Source organism: Theropithecus gelada, chromosome 11 (genome assembly GCF_003255815.1).
Source record: "Theropithecus gelada isolate Dixy chromosome 11, Tgel_1.0, whole genome shotgun sequence".
Taxonomy (NCBI): domain Eukaryota; kingdom Metazoa; phylum Chordata; class Mammalia; order Primates; family Cercopithecidae; genus Theropithecus; species Theropithecus gelada.
Window position 1 is genome coordinate 21,299,036 of NC_037679.1, and position 17,945 is coordinate 21,316,980.

At 37.3% G+C, this 17,945-nt stretch overlaps 1 protein-coding gene across 1 annotated transcript in view; it reads right to left on the reverse strand.

Moving 5' to 3' along the window:
- Positions 1-17,945, reverse strand: part of FAM19A2 (family with sequence similarity 19 member A2, C-C motif chemokine like) — a 523,015-nt gene that overhangs the window by 490,796 nt on the left and 14,274 nt on the right. The window lies entirely within an intron of this gene.

Below are 17,945 nucleotides of genomic sequence, written 5' to 3' on the forward strand. Positions count from 1 at the left end.
CTTAGCAGATTACCCGTGATGCACATCACCTACTGGTTTAATGTTTATTCAATAACAAAACTGTTTTCCTTCTCTTCTACCTTTGTAAAGAGGTTTTCTGGGATGAAGGAGTTCTTGTCTTTAATTACATTTCTCCTCCAGTATCGTAGGTGAATTCTGGACGCTGAAATGTCTGGTCCACTGCAGGCTTTCTCTGGCCCCAGCTAGTCTGCTTGTCCATTTGACTGGGATTCCTCATTGATTTCTGATGTCATGGAATAATAAAATCTTATGATTTGAAAGGAATTTAGATCAACAAAGAGAAATTTAGATCAACTAAAAGAACTCTATATTACTATATGAATACCTGTATGTGGAATTTTCCCCCAAAAGAAGAAAAAAGTGGTCAGCTTTTGCTTGAGAACTTCCGGAGCTCATGGAAGAAATGCTACTTAAGGTCTGAAGAATGGGGGAGATTTATCCAAAGGCATAAATCAAAAAAGGCAGCACTGCAAATAGAAGACACAGCATGAACAAAGCACAAAGGATGAAAAATAAATGATTTTTGTAAATGCTGAGTAGTCTAATCATATTAAAATGTTCAGTGCGCATAGGAGCTGGAAGACAAAACCAGTAATGGAAGTCAGGACAAGACAGAACCGAATGCCAGGATAAAGACTTTCTGCTTGACTACTAAAATAGAACTCAGCTTGTCTCTGAAAGGAGTAACATATGACTTTACAAGAATCTTGCCCCAGAAATATGATGAGGTATGTTCAGTACTAGGCTCCCTTTACAATTCTGCAAAAATGAGCCTCAGTTCCAGACGAAATCTCCAAACACTGAAAGAAAACACGAATTACAAGTTTCCATTGCTCTTAGGAGCTGGGTTTTGGTTTTGTTTTTGTTTTTACCTGACGGCAATTATCTGCTTTATCTCCATAACAGCTAATAGCTGTTTGGGGTATTGTACTAAGATGGCGTGGTCGTTTAAAAGGTCCATTTTTTGGTCATCAAGTCCTTAACTTTTGGGTCAGAAACAACCATTGCTCTCACTTTTCTTATGCTGTCTCCCACAGTGGCTAAAGCAAGTGGCTTTAGTTTTTCTCTGACCTTCCTTCTCATATTCAGGGAGGTGTCTTACCTATTTAAAGATGATTTGTTGAAACCAAATGAGCAGTCACGGAAATGTAAGTGCCCACAGAATGTTCTCTTTCATTTGTAAAATCTGTATTCTAAGAGAGATGCTTTTAGAGAGGCTGTTATTTAAATATGGCAAAATATATCAGTTTGTCTTCGAACTAATGTAAATCCCTCATTGGTTTATCCTAACTGCAAAGAATCTTCAAAAAGCTGGACAAAGTAAAAAAATAGCCATCAGCAATAACCATTTGTATTAACATGTAGTATTTCTTTTGAAGGGTACATTAAACACACAGAGATTGGGAGATGGGAGAGGTAAGAAAAAAAGTTGCATTTTAACTTTTTCTTAGGACTTTATTAAAAGGATTTTCACTTCAACAGATACTTCTATAATCATAGCTGAGATATAATTTATTTTTGGAAAACAGAGAGAATGAAAATGTTATGAATAGTCTTGTTTCAGGCAATCAAAGAGACTGGAACAAGAAATCTTGTATTTGATTTGTTTTCACAAGTACAATTCAAAGAACATCTGCGTTTATGCTATGAATCCTTCTGCATAGGGCTCTTCCTTAGAAGTTTTAGTAATAGCTGAGTCCATTGATCTGCGATTTGGTAAACTTGAGGTTTTTGAAGGGCAGCCAAAGTTTCACTTAGCCTCTCAACAACTCTCTCTCTTGAACATGAGAACATCTATCTTGTTCCTCAAGAACTTAAGATCCATTTTTATACTCTGGACATCATAGTGCTGGAACTTGCAGACAAAAGCCAGGCAGCCTTACTGAGACACTGAGTTGTTTTTAAAGAATTATTTCATTTAGGTTCTTAATAAATTATAAGTTTTTAGAAGAAATATGCCTACAATTACAAGTGCTACTTCCCATGGGCATTTCCATGTTTTAAATCTAGCTAAGGCCCAGGCCTTAACACACACATGATTCTCTCAAGATTTAACATAGACGAAATAATCTTTACAACAAACCCTCGTGACATGAGTTTACCCATGTAACAAACCTGCACGTGGACCTGTGAACCTAAAAACAGAAGTTTCAAAACAAGATCATTATTGTATTTTTAAAAGTCCACCCAGCAATTAACCAAAGTGGAAACATTTTCAGACATAATCTTGGTTAATTCAGAGTAGTTTCTGATTGTTAATGCTTCTGTTAGCTTCCAGAATGACCATGAAACTTTAAATAGAAAGGACACAGGATCACGTAAATGAAAGAATAGGTGTAAAATAATTAGTACAAGGCCTGGCACAGAGGGCTAATCAAATAATAGTTCCTAATTTAGTAGTGCAATACTGGCGACAGTAGCCTACATCCTCTTCAACAGTCCAATTTACAGATGAAACCCAGAGAAATTAAATGATTTTCCCAAGGCTACAAAACTTGTTAGTGGCAGAGCTGCAACTGAAATGGAAGCTCCTTAACTGCTCTAATACTGTCCCCAATACCTTGGGGAAAATCATTTTTTCAATTATACTGAATGGTCTGTCATATAAAATATATAGAGGGCGAGACTTCGCATATCTTCAGATAGCAAACCTTCTCAGTGTCTATTCTGATTAATTTGTAATTTCAGAATCTGATGGCCTTTCTCCCAGACCTCTCTTTTTTAACCTCTCTGCTGCATTTAGCAACCATTGTCTACACTGCTCTTTAACCTGAGCAACACCACGCTAAACCAATTTCTACCTCTCTGTCTACTTACTTCCCTCTGTATTTACTTTCTTCCTCCTTCCTCATGTACTCAAGGCATGGACTTTCCAAAGCTCCACTCTTGAATCTCTGTACTCGTCCTTGAGAGATCACATATATTCCCAAATAATCTCTGTATGAAGATAACTTCAAAACATTTATCTTGAGCTCTGGTCTTTCCTGAAATCTATCCACAAATTTCCAGTTTCCTATTGAATGTTACTACCTAGATGTTGTGATGTTATCTCAAAATTACCATGTCCAGAATCAGTCATCATTTCTCTCAAAAGTAGCTCAAAGTCATTACTTTAATGGTGTAACAGTCCCATAATTCCTCCAGTCTTGAAACCATAGAGATACGTGTTTCTTCACCCCTCATAAGTAATCTGCCACAAATTCCATCATATCCTTTCTTTTTTCTTCCTTCTCATTTCCACTGACATCACATTAGTTCAGTTTCTCACCACCAAGGTCAGAACTACTCCAAGAGCTTCTTAACCAATGGCTCTGTCTTTAGTCCTCACAATCTTACAAACTCTCCAAGTTAGGGGACCCAGCTTAGTGACATAGAATTTTACATGTTGCCAGTTGGGATAAGTTTTATTTTTAAAACTTTAAAAGTTTTATTTTTAATTGATGGTTGTTTAAACTTCATACAGTCTTAATACAGTGTCTCTCTTTCTTCCTCTCTCTCTCTCTCCCTCTCTCTCTCTCTCTCTCATACACACACACACACACACATACACAGAGGCAAACATTACAGAATTTGCAAAAATGATCTGAATTCTGACTCCTCAGGCTGTCTAGAGACTGGTATCATGAATGTTCCCCCAGGAAAGCTATTGGCTAAATCCCTCTGTGAAGAAACACATCCACAAGAGTGGTTCTTCAATTTTCTCATCTTTTCTTATATTTTATCTATTTTTCTTTTATGTATTTCTTATTCTTTAAAAAAAGTCTCTAATGCAAATTTAAACTATACTGAAACATGAGTTCTTACCTATAAGATTGGCATAAATTGAAAATTTGACAACATATTCTTTTGGCAATTTGGTAGAACAATCGGCAGTTTATACACTGCTGGTGTTAACACAAAATAGTAACCCCTATGGAGAGACATTTGGCAAAATTACATGTAGTTTTAGCCTTTGATCCAACAACATCACTTCCGGGAATCCATCACAAAATAATCCTGGCAAAAATACAAGAGCTCATTTTTGTTGCACTATTTAATAACAGTAAAGGAATGGTAATATTTACAAATGGATTAAAGCAAACCCCAGTTTCCCTTGCTTCAACTTTTGCTTCCTTTCCCTTTTGTTCTCATCTCTTTTTCCCTTTCCCCTTTGTTTGCTACCTCCGCCTCCCCTGAAGCTTGACAAACTGCAAGGATTGCAAAATAGCTCTTTAAAGAACTACTCTGGCAATTGCCAGAAGGGGATTGTTCCTGTGATCCCAAACAAGGAGCATAAAGAATGAAAACCATCTCCACCTGTTCCAGTCACAAGTTCCACATAGTTGGAAGTTGAGCAATATGACCAATACCACAAGAACACATACCCCCATCTTCTTCTTGACCATAAAATCCCAATCGTGACACAGCTTGAAGAATTATCTGGTCTTCATGTGCTCCCTGATATATGCCAGTGAAATAAAACCTTTAATCTCTATTCAAATAATTTCAACTATTATTTTCTTTGACAAACCCAAATGTATGTCAATAAGGACTGACTAAATAAACTATGTTACATCCACAAATGAAGTGCCATGCAGCTGTAAAAAAATGACTTAGCAATGTTTACATACACCACAATGGAATGATCTCTGAAAACACTAAGTGAAAAAAAAATCAATGGAGAAAAAGTTGTGTGGAGTATGTTATCATTTATCTAAGGTATTGGACATGAATATACATATCTATTTATGTATATATTTTTCTTAAATTATAAACCAAAATTTCTAAAGTTACTTATAGAGGAAGAAAGAAAGGAAGATGAAGAGGACAGGGATGGGAGCTAAACTTCTCTGAGTATGTCTTGTTTTCAACATAAATACCTTACATAATAAAAAATTAAATTTTAAAAAGCAACTTTAAAAACTAAAAGAAACATGAACCAATGAATCTCTGTAACAAGCCAGCAGTATAACCAGAGAGAAACTGTTAACTAATGTTACATGCTTTTAATAATCATTTTTGGTAGTAGTGTTAGTATTGCCATCCTGAGACTGTTGTATGTACATTGTGGGATAAAACAAATGAACAATTGTATTGGTGTCATTGATATCCAGGATTTCAAGCATGGAAGAAGATACAGACATAAATCAAAGAAATTAAGTTAAAACCTTTTGGCCCTAAACTTGAACTGGAGGTAATATTATGACTTTATAATACATTTTGTCTTTAAAAGTTCACATATCCTAATACTGTACACTGGAAAGGCTTTGAAATAACATTCAACCTAAAAACAACAGGCATCCCTAGCTCCCAGATTGCAGTTCTAAATTTCTAGTCATTTCTACTAAAAGGAGCGATGGTTTCTTGGGAAAATCGTTTATTACAGATTTGGAGAAGGAAAAGTATAAGATACACTTGAACCATCTTGTCACATTAAAAATCAGGTTGTTCAAAAAAACTCACAACCCAACTTGAAAAGATGCTTACTGACCAAAGATAGGGCAATTTGAGCATCAGTGAAAATAATACCTGCAATGGACTGAAATATAGGAAATATGGCTAAATTCTATAAATCCATAATCATACTTTCTTTAAAAAACCCATTAGCAATCTTTGAAAGATGCAAAGATTCCACTAATATTTAAAAACACATAAACGCGTGTGTGTGTCTGTGTGTGCCTGAGTGTGTGTCCATCCTGCCTTTCCTGTACTGTACCTCTGGGTAAGTGATAGATAAGCAGAAATTTATCTCTATAGAAATAATCTCACCAATAAATAAAAAAGGAATCATAGAATTCTTATATCACGACTTTTTAACCCATCATTAACTAATAGATTTAGGCATTGCGCATTAGTGGCTACTAGCATCAATAAAGCTAAACAACTATACACCACCACCTATGAAATATTCTTGCCCCAAAAAATCTAAATTGAATATGATCAAGCTTCTTATCTGAACTACCAATTAACCAAAACAGAGAACAAATAAACAGGTTAAAAACATGGCAAGGATTCAATCAGCAAAATCCAGACTGAGAAATTCTACTGAACAAACGACCTAAATTATTCTGATAAACTGCAAAGAAAAAGAAAAAAGATATGAAGGGGAAATATAGGCCAACAGTTATGTAAGGCCAGGTGTCATGACTCATGCTTACAATCCCAGAACTTTAGGAGGCTGAGGCAGAAGGATCTCTTAAGCCCAGGTGTTTGAGACCAGCCTGGGCAATATGGTGAGACCCAGTCTCTAAATAGAACATTTTAAAATTAGCTGAGCATGGAGGTGTGCACCTGTGGTCCCAAGTACTCTGGAGGCTGAGGTGGGAGGATCACTTGAGCACAGGAGGTTGAGGCTGCAGTGAGTTATGATCACACCACTGCACTCCAGCCTGGACAACAGAGCAAGACCTTGTCAAAAAAAAAAAAAAGGGGGGGGGGGGCCGGGCATGGTGGCTCATGCCTGTAATTCCAGCACTTTGGGAGGCCAAGGCGGGTGGATCACGAGGTCAGGAGGTCGAGACCATCCTGGCTAACATAGTGAAACGCCGTCTCTACTAAAAATAGAAAAAAATTAGCCAGGTGTGGTGGCGGGCACCTGTTGTCCCAGCTACTTGGGAGGCTGAGGCAGGAGAATGGCCTGAACCCGGGAGGTGGAGCTTGCAGTGAGCTGAGATCCAGCCACTGCACTCCAGCCTGGGCAACAGAGGGAGACTCTATCTAAAAAAAAAAAAAAAAAAAAAAAAAAAAAAAAAAAAAAAAAAAAAAAACCGGCATATCAACCAATGACTGTATGGACCTCTTTTGGACCCTAATTGAAACAAGCACTCGCGGTCTCTCTCTGTCTCACTCTCACTCACTGTCTCTAACACACACACACACACACACACATTTTTAAAACCCCATATATGTATATATGAAAAATTTGGGGAGATTTCAACACTGACTAGCTATTTGATAATGTTTGGGAATTAATGTTAACTTTTTAGGTGTGATGACATCATTGTGGTGAAATATTTTCTGGAAGAGTCATTATCTTTTAGAGAGATACGAAATATTTACAAAATAAATGATAGATACCTTGAACCTTCTACAAAATAATGGATGGGTAGAGGAATGTGCCTAGTTCTAAATGAAACAATCTAGCCATATGTTGGCCTTGTTGGCCAATATCACACATCTAATAAGCAATGGAGTTAGAACTCCAATACAAATTGTCTGATTCCAAATTCTATGTTATCTTCAATACACCTGAGATGCCTCTCCAAAGCACCCCCACAGACACCTGGCACACAACCGCTTGTAAACTGATGAATCGCTGTATTACCTGGCTCTGCAGGGTTTTCTGTGCCTTAAATATGTATTTAATAAAAATTTTGTGAGTGTTTATTAGTTAGTCACCTAGTTCATTAGTTACTATAAGTTAGTTCATTAGTTACTATAATTAGTAAAGCCACCTAGAAAAGGTGATACATTAGACTTAGAAAAGCATCATAAGAAATAGATGTTTTAAAATAAATAGCTGGTCTTCTTTAATAAATGCTTGTGTTAATTTGTTCTACTCAAAACGGATAGTAGCTGTGTAATACAAATGAGCCTAAGGTATATAATAGAAATGAGCTTACAATACAAGCACGTATCAAAAAACCAAGTTAAGAATCTTTTTTTTTTTTTTGAGACGGAGTCTCGCTCTGTCGCTCAGGCTGGAGTGCAGTGGCGTGATCTCCGCTCACTGCAAGCTCCGCCTCCTGGGTTCACGTCATTCTCCTGCCTCAGCCTCCCTGGAAGCTGGGACTACAGGCACCTGCCACCATGCCGGGCTAATTTTTTTGTATTTTTAGTAGAGACGGGGTTTCACCGTGTTCGCCAGGATGGTCTGGATCTCCTGACCTCGTGATCCGCCCACCTCGGCCTCGGGATTACAGGCGTGAGCCACCGCGCCCGGCCCCGAGTTAAGATCCTAAGGTAGTTCATATATTATATTGCTTTCCAAGTTATTTACAAACAACGTAAGTGTTCTCTTGTTTATCTTGTTGTGCCAGTGATTTATGGAAGCCAGAAGTGAAAACTGCAGTCTCAAGGACCCTAGGGCAAGACTTAATAGTACCCTTGATGAGTAAAATAATTGATATCCCTCTTTAAAATGTGGAACAAAGGAAACTATATGTTGAGGTCCAGTGTTATAATAATAATAATAAGTAAAAATATGCTTAAGTCAGGTGAACCTGATGTTAGGTCATTAGCATCACATTGGGTGAGGACTTGAGGCAGTCTCTTTGAGGAAATAAATCTGCTGCTGATATGGCTAGCATCAAGGTGCACCTTCTTCTGAAATGTTGCCAAGACATGAAAGAAATACCAGTTTTGAAACTTGTCCAACTTGTACATCAAGTCAGTCAGGATCTTAAGATAGATCACTCTGTTTTGATGTTTTTCCATTTTCATGTTTGCTTGTTTACTGTGCCAGAGTTGTGTGTGTGTTTATTACTTCTCTGTAGGATTCATTCACTAAAGAGGGACCATCTAGATCTATAAACCTCAAATACTATACGGGGTTTTTCTATTTGTATCAATTTAAGGGGTACACATGCAGTTTTGTTACATGGATATAATGCAGAGTGGCAAAGTCTGTGCCTCTATTGTAACCATCACCTGAATAATGTACATTGCACCCATTAAGTAACTTCTCATCTCTCAAATCCCTCACCTCCTTCCCACCCTCCATCCTTTCTAGTCTCCAGTGTCTATTATTCTACACTCTGTGTTCACGTGTCCACATTACAATATGGGATTCATCAGGTAGCAGACTACCTTGTCCGCTGGCTTATTGTTATGTCTCTAACCAAGAACATTTTGTAGTCACAATTTTTAAAACTAGGTTTACTCTTAATTTTATGCTTACACTCCTGTAGCATTTCTTAATTGATCCATAGCTTAGGACAAATACGTAGTTTACAATCTAGCATCAATATATTATTCACTTTATTATGACTCATGACATTTAATATAATTGTGACACCCTAATGTGACACCTTAAATGTGACACAATTATACCCTTGTTGTTATTATTATTTAGTATAATCCCTGTTGTTATTATTATTATTAATATGTTATTCTTCATTATCACCTCTCAACTAATAAGTAACTCATATGGACAACCTGTAGTATTTGAAGTGAAAGGGTAAAAGAAAGAACATAAGCAAATCCTCCATGCACCATTTTTGTGTTCCACTCTACTAGAATTTTAATTGCAGAACAATTCCAGATCCTGTAACTTAGGTCCTGTATGTTAACATTGTTTAAAGAAAATGCCAGCTGTGACTTGAGCAAAGTTGCAACAATAACAAGAACTTCTGCTATATGGCATTTCCTATGGTAATTGCTATGGTCTAAATGTGTCTTCCAAAATGTATGTGTTGGGGTCCTTGCCCTCAAAATCATGTTAGGAGATGGAGCCTTTGGGATATGATTAGATCATGAGGGCACATGGGATTAGTGTCCTTATAAAAGAGGCCTAAGGGAGCTTGCTTGCCCTTTTCACCATATGAGGACACAGCAAGGGGTGCCTTCTACAAGGAACCATCCCTCACCAGACACCACATCTGCCAGTGCCTTGATCTTGAACTTCCCAGCCTCCACAGCTTCAAGAAATAAATTGCTATTGTTTATAAGCTACCAGTTTATGTTATTTTATTATAACAGTCTAAATAAACTAAGACAATAATAAATCATCTAGAAAATGTATACCCCCTACCAACAGTCAAAAATTTCAGAGTACTTTAAAGAATTTATTTCCTTCCTTTTTGATGCATTGCATGCTGATAATTCTGCGATCAAGCAAGAATAAATATATTTATCTATTATAATACTAAGAAACTGGCCACAAGCCCACATATATCACTTTTAAAAATTCATGGAGGATTAGGAGAATGGTCAGAGTATTTCTGTACTGTCTCTCATAAATGTATTTTTAGTATAACTAGAAACCTACTGAAGCAAATTATCACAAAATCTGTGTCAAAAAGAAAAACAGTATAGATCATGAGTACAAAATGATTCTTTTTAAAAAGAAAACATTTCAGACAAATTTAATCTTCTTCTTTGACAAAATTATAGGTTTAGGATATAGAAAACAAGGATGCCTTTCTCCCTCCCTTCCTCCCTTCCTTTGTTCTCCTCTTTATTAAGAGACAAAAATGTGCCAGGAAATGTGCAAAGAACAGTCCCTGCCCCAAGGATAATATAACCTAATGACTAAAGCAAACAAATAAGCAATTTCATTACAATAAGGTGTCTTTGATGTACATTGAAGTTGTGTACGTGTCCAAAAGAGGGCCCCAAAAGCTCCACATAGAAGGAAGTCTCTCTTGATGTTACTTGAATGATTTAGTCAGCAATATGCCAAAAAAATTTCTAAGAGCAGGTAACTGCAACAGTTGATTAGAAGAAATGAAGTACCACAGGCACTAATCTTTTTTATTCAGAGCAGTTTCTCCGTGACATTCATGATGGACTGAATAAAATGCTCAGTAACCCGGTAGCCAACTATGTCAAAAGGTATTTCAAGGTAGGGGCTGACTTCTGCCTCTTTTTAACAGGTAAAATGCTCAATATAAACACAAAGTAGGTGTCTAATACATACTAATTGCACATTGAAAGCTACAGGAACATGCAAAATATTTTCACATACTAAGATAAAATTTAAATGCTAGTAGCCTTGATAAATTGAAAATATCAAGAGAAAATAAATGAAGACTGAAGCAAAACTTTGCCTTTAAATTCAAACAACCTGTGTTCAATTCTAATTTAGTCACTTAATGAGTTCAGTGGCCTTCAGCTGGGTGTTTAGCTTCTTTGACTCTCAACTATCTAACCATAAAATGAGGATATTGATACTGATCCCTTAGGCTTGGGTCATTCTGAGGAATAAATGAACTAATATACGAAGGTTCCTAACTCAAGGCATGGCCCAATGGAGGGTACACAATAAATGTTAGCCTCATGTCCTTATTATATACATGGAAAAAAGATTTCCAAAAAGTGAAAAAGGCTGGATGTGGTGGCTCACGCCTGTAATCCCAGCACTTTGGGAGGCCGAGGGGGAGGATCACCTGAGGTCAGGAGTTCCAGACCAGCCTGGCCAACATGGTAAAACCCTGTCTCTACTAAAAATACCAACAAAAATTAACTGAGCATGGTACGCACCTGTAAGCCCAGCTACTCGGAGGCTGAGGCAGGAGAATCACTTGAACCCAGGAGGCAGAGGTTGTGGTAAACTGAGATCACACCACTGCACTCCAGCCTGGGTGACAGAGCAAGACTCCATCTCAAAAAAAAACAACAACAACAACAAAAACAGTGCAAAAAAACCTTAAAAGGTTTCCTTGTCAATTTCCCTTTAAGACATTCTAAACTGAAAGTACATAGAAGTCATTCTACAATTTTCCCCATCAAAGGGTTTCATCTTTCTAGGAAGCAGCACAAAAGAAAGTGGCCTCAGTATCCAGCATAAACCTCATCAATTCGTTTACTTAACATTTATTAAGTATCTCGCACATGCCATGGATTATTTTCCAGACAAGTGTCATTTAAACCTGTGCCCAAGTTTCTGATCTATAAGAACCAAAGAATGCTAAGTATCCAACAACCTCTAGTGTTGGAAATTCATCATTTTCTTTAACAATTCTTAGTCTTTGAACAGATTTCAGTAGTATTTACTGGTGCAGGAAAACGGAGAAGAGTTCAGAGAGAATAGAAAATGAGTTCAATCTGAGATTGCTGAGTTTGAGATTAATCTGAGATATCCAGGAGGAGAGACATAGTGTATAGGTAGAAAATCAGACCAAAAAGGTCTTACTAGGAATCTTAGATTTGGAAATTGTCAACACATATGCAGTAGTTAAGTGATGAGAATAGATGAGATCAATAAAAAAATGTTGGCCGGGCGTGGTGGCTCACGCCTGTAATCCCAGCACTTTGGGAGGCCAAGGTGGGCAGATTGCTTGAGGCCAGGAGTTCAAGACCAGACTGGTCAACACAGTGAAACTCCGTCTCCACCAAAAAATTCAAAAATTAGCCAGGTGTGCTGGCGCACACCTGTAGCCCCAGCTACTCGGGAGGCTGAGGCAGGAGAATCACTTGAACCTGGGAAGTGGAAGTTGTAGTGAGGTGGGATTGTACCACTGTACTCCAGCTGGGTGACAGAGTGAGACCCCATCTCAAAAAAAAAAGAAGAAGAAGAAAGGAGGAGGAGGAGGAGGAGGAGGAGGAGAAGGAGGAGGAGGAGGAAATGTTGATAGGAGAGACATACCGAGAACAGAGTGCTGGGGAACACCAATATTTCAAGGGAAGGCTGAGGAAGAGGAGCCAGCAAGGAGGCTTTAAAGAAATCATCACAGAAATAAGGAGAGAACCACAGATACTGTTTCATAAGCCTAGGAGTGCAGGGAAATTGTGTTGGAAAGAAAGGGAGTAGTCACCTACATCAAATGTGAGGGATATCAAATAAAATTAAGGATAAATAAAATCCACTAAAGAATTTAATCTACCTATAAGGCAGTTCAAAGAAAAACAATTTAATAAAGCATCCATCTAAAATTTGAATGCCCTCAAAATAAGCCTGTCTTGAGAACTGTCCAGTTACACTTTTATGAACACTCCCAGTGTTAAAAGTTCACCACTTAATGAAACCCTTAATCTTCACACAACTTTAAATATTATCAAAATCTTCCTCATTTTGAATACAAATATTTCTCCTTATATAACTATCCACTGATACAATACTGTTTTCAAATATTTGAAGATAACTTTTCTAATATAGCACTTATCATAATTTGCAGATCTATTTGTGTATATTTCAATATATACAGATATATTCTCGATTATAAACTCCAAGACAGTAACGATGCTCCCTGTTTCACTAAGTATCCACAGCACACAGCAAGCACAGTGCCTGAAACCTAGAAGATGCTCCACATACAATGATTGAATTAATGAGTGTATTGACGGGCAGGGATTTAGATTCTAGAATTAATTATTGAATGAAATTTTAGCATTCCTTTCTCTGTGGATTTTTTTCTTAATTGGATCAATGTTTATGTAACTTCTAAGTCAATGTAAGAAAGCAAGATAGATTGGGTGCCCTCTCAAACTTCCTTCCAGAACGTTGATTCCATGAAAAGCTGACAAAGATTACATGCAGTGGGAACATCTCATTGGAAAATTAGGAAACCTGGGTCCCAGACCCAGGTCTGTCACTATTTCCGTTCTCTTCAATAAGCCTAGCTACTTCTCTGGGCCTTGGGACCACATTTATAAAGTGAAACTTTTGTATCTACACACTCCAAGGTCTTTTTCTATTTTAATATATAAGACTATAAAAAACATGTAAATATTATAATATATTCTGTAAAGGAAGATACCTGAAATGCCTAGTCATTGTTCTGATTATATTATCATTTCTTCAAACTTCGCATTTCTCTTTTTTTGGAAGCTATTGTATAGCTATAATAAGCTCCTTTTATACCATATTTTCACTTTGCCACATCTTCAATCATCTGAAATACAACTGCCCTATCATCTCTAACAAAGTAGTTCTTCAAATTGAATTACATTGTTGTTTTCTATGACACTGAATCTATTCTTTCACAAGGGGCCTTTCTCTTAGCCTCAGCTAGAAAGTGTTAATGCTAGTTATAATTTTAAAGCCCAATCTATAGCAATACTTATTGATAAAGGCAAATTATCAACAATTACTATTCCATTATATAAGCAACAATTCTAATTCAGACCAAGAAAGTGAATTAAGTATACAAAGAACATATTATATATATACACACACATAAATTGGAAGAAAATTTGCATGATACCTCTCATCTATTAAAAAAAAAAAAAAAGAATTCAGCCGGGCGCGGTGGCTCAAGCCTGTAATCCCAGCACTTTTGGGAGGCCGAGACGGGCGGATCACGAGGTCAGGAGATCGAGACCATTCTGGCGAACATGGTGAAACCCCGTCTCTACTAAAAAACACAAAAAAACTAGCCGGGCGAGGTGGCAGGCGCCTGTAGTCCCAGCTACTCGGGAGGCTGAGGCAGGAGAATGGCGTGAACCTGGGAGGCGGAGCTTGCAGTGAGCTGAGATCCGGCCACTGCACTCCAGCCTGGGCGACAGAGCCAGACTCTATCTCAAAAAAAAAAAAAAAAAAGAATTCAATCTGTTCCCAGCTTTTTCAGCAATATTTCTAAGACATTCAAAAGAAAATACAACATAGGTATAATACACTGCTCCTCCTTTGATGTTGTCATGTTAAAGACATCCACAACCTTCAAGAATAGAAATCTACTATTACCATAACATCATATTACACCATATTACCATAAAATATCTGCTGCCTGCATTTTCATATTATTAGAAAACATCTGTTTACAGATATATTTTTGGTTTTATTCTGCCATTTGTTACAAATAAAATTAATTTAAAATAGATTTACTCGGAAAGGGATTGTCTGAATTCTTCCCATGTAACTAATGTTTTCATAAGGCTTTGTCATTAATCAGAAAATTAAAAGATTGCATTGTTCAATACTCACCCAGCATTTAGCATCTAATTAGTCTTATATTGATGTTCTATAAATGCAACTGAGTTCTGCACCAGAGCTGCTGCATAGATTATTCCCACCCTACCCCCAAGAAACCCATTTCTTACACAGCAAAGAGTCCAGGAGAGGTTTTCAGAAGGTAAATGTAATAGTACATTTTGGCCTGAGTTTAAATTCCAGAAAAAGACACACGTTGGCTCACATTTGTTTAAGAGTTAGAGCTTTTTATTTTCAATTCAAATGAATAAATATTTGAGTATATAACATGAATTTTTCAAATTTTCTTAGATGTTAGTTCCTTATCTTAATACATAACAAGGCTTTTCATCAAATGAAATTGGAGAAACATAGAAATGCATTTATGGGAAATCTGAGACATATTCAAAGAATGCTATGGATGTTATGGTATAATTTTAATTGAACAATTCTAAAATTGAAAAAGGGGGTCCTACTTAGTGTTTCCAGATACAAATAATTTGAACCAAAACAATTCTCTAACCAGCATTCTGTTAAGCAGAATGAATTGGATGTTCTAACGAGTACGATTGAGATGCAATACTGTATGGTTAAAAACTCAGCTCTGAAGGCAGAACATCTGATTCAAGACTCATGTTTGCTTCCTACAAGCTGTGTGGCCTTGATCAAGCCACTTACTTATAAAATAGGAAGGACACTAGTCCCTTACACTGGAATTGCTGTGTGAGTTTAAAAAGATCACTCATGTGAAGTACTTAGCACAGTGCCAGACATGTTGGTCAGGTTTTAAATTTTTTTAATGTTTACAGATCTCCATAGAAAGCAAAGACCACAGGGGGGAAACCTTCATCCCTTCAGAGTGTTCCTGTCCATGACAACTATGCAGCAGTACAACCTCAGTTCACAATGACACTCAAGTGGTAACAGAAAGCAAAATGGAAATAGAGAACTCTGGGCATGCTCCTCACTTTCATCCATGACTCTTTCTTCCTGCCACTGCCAGCTGTCTAGGCAGCAGAATGCCTCTGGAAAAGTGGACTTCATGGTCTATGAGGCCAAGTTGCTACAAGCTGGGCAAAAATTCAGGAAGATAACAATAGAGAGAAAGGTGACTTTCTGCTGACATTTTTAAAAGCTGAGGTTCTTTTATACACATTATTGTTCCCCAAAGCTCTCTCTTTGGTGTTAAGACACTTCCTGGGAGATCTCAACCATTCAGAGGATTTCAGCTGCTACCGGTACACTAATGACTTCCAAACCCATATCTTTAAGCCGTAATTCTGTTCTGAACTTCAAATCCAAATTTACCATTACTCACATTTCCTGTTGGGTATCACAAAGGTACTCAAACTCAAATTGCTTAAAATTAAACCAATTATCTTCATCTAGGTGGGCTACAGTTGCTCTGGGGATCTCATTCTATAACTCCCAGCAGTCACCTAAGCCAGGACCCATTACTGACTCTTTTCTCTCCCACTACCACATATTCAGTCTCTAAGACCAGTTGGTTTCATCTCCTACCTCTAAACTGTTCCTTCTTTTCCTCCTTTCTTCCACCTCTTTTCTTCAGACTTTTGCCAGTTCTCACCAGAATGACTGAATAGCTCTGTAGCTGGTGTTACTGGCTTTCTACTCTCCCCTCCATGGAGTCTGTCCCCTATATTCTCACCAAAGCATTTTTCTAAATATCAGAGGAGGGTAAGCCTCAAAAGAGACCACAGATAGGCATGGCAGCTCACACCTGTAATCACAGCACTTTGGAAGGCTGAGACAAGAGGATCACTTGAGGTCAGGAGTTCAAAACCAGCCTGGGCAACATAACAAGACCCCATCTCTATAAAAAATTGAAAAATTAGCCAGGCATGGTGGTGCAAGTCTGTAGTCCTAACTTCTTGGAAGGCTGAGGCAGGAAGATCACTTGAGCCCAAGAGGTCGAGGCTGCAATCAGCTATGATTGTACCGCCGCACTCCAGCCTGAGTGACAGAGCCTCTAAAAAATAAAATAAAATATGAATAAAGAGAGAGACCTCAGTGGGGCAGTACTAAAATTCTGTCAGGAGTATAAAAGGTCACTGTTTATGTTATAATTTTTCTTAGAGTAGCTACTATAGCAGACATAAACTAGGAAACAAAAGTTTACTTTGATGTGACAGAGATACTAACAAGAACTCTGAAGGGTCTGAGAGCTTACCCTATTCGCAAACTCACAAGTTAGTCTACCATATTTCATAGATCCTGGCAAAAGACACAAGACTCCCAGATTACAGACAGATGAGTTTATTCATCATCATACAGCAAGCAGCATGAACATCTTGTTTAAATCGATTCTCTTTCTCCCCAAGACCCACAGGTATGACATAAAGGATCCCAGGCAGATGCTGCATGTGGCATCTCTAGCACTTATGGAACCCATATCTTTTATAATGGGCTACAAGAAGATCTGCCCTTTGCCCTGAAGGGAGAGATTATTTTTATTATGTTGGACAGTAAGTAAATCTGCCCTGTAATCCAGAGACAGAGATACTTTTCCAAGACTAGTCACTTGTTAAACATCCTTGAAAAGATATTTTGGAACAGAAGAGTAGTTAGTGTTCTGAGAGACTTTTGGAGAAATAGTCTTTGAATTCAAACCTGCCTCTGGCATTCACTATCTGTATGATTTTTTCCTTTCTCTATCAGAGTTTCCTTACCTGAAATTGACGATCGCACTCATTTCTAACTCACAGCCGGTTTACAATATCAAAAGAAATCACTTGCATACAAGTGCTTTGTAAACAAAAAGCACTATTTAAGTAGAGTTATTATTTATGATTCTGGAATGTATTTTGTTGTTTCTTATGGAAATGAAAGAGAAAAATTATTTGGAATTTTTAAATTATACAATTAATAAAACACTTATTAAATGCCTTATTAAAGGTTAGATTTGGGTGGTACAAGGTGAAGAATTATGACACATTCCTCAACCTCAAGAATTTCACATTCTAGGGAGGAAGCTGACAGAAAGGACAGTGACCAAGTTGTGTTCAAGTGACAGAATAGAAGCACTATATGCTTATATAGAACTTGGAGGAATCTTTATAGAACTTGGAAGAATCTAAGTAAAAGGACAATGACCAAGTTGTGTTCAATGACAGAATAGAAGCACTATATGCTTCTGTAGAACTTGGAGGAATCTTTATAGAACCTGGAAGAATCTAAGTAATCATTAAATCCAACGTTCTCATTTGCCATAGAGAAAACTGGTGACAAAAATGATCAGTAATTTTTTTTCCAAAGGCTGATAGCTACTTGTGGCAGTGTCAGAACTGGAACTCATTATTTTTTACTTTTAGTTTAATAAACAACCTTGACAGAAATTTCTTGTTCCTGAATAGAG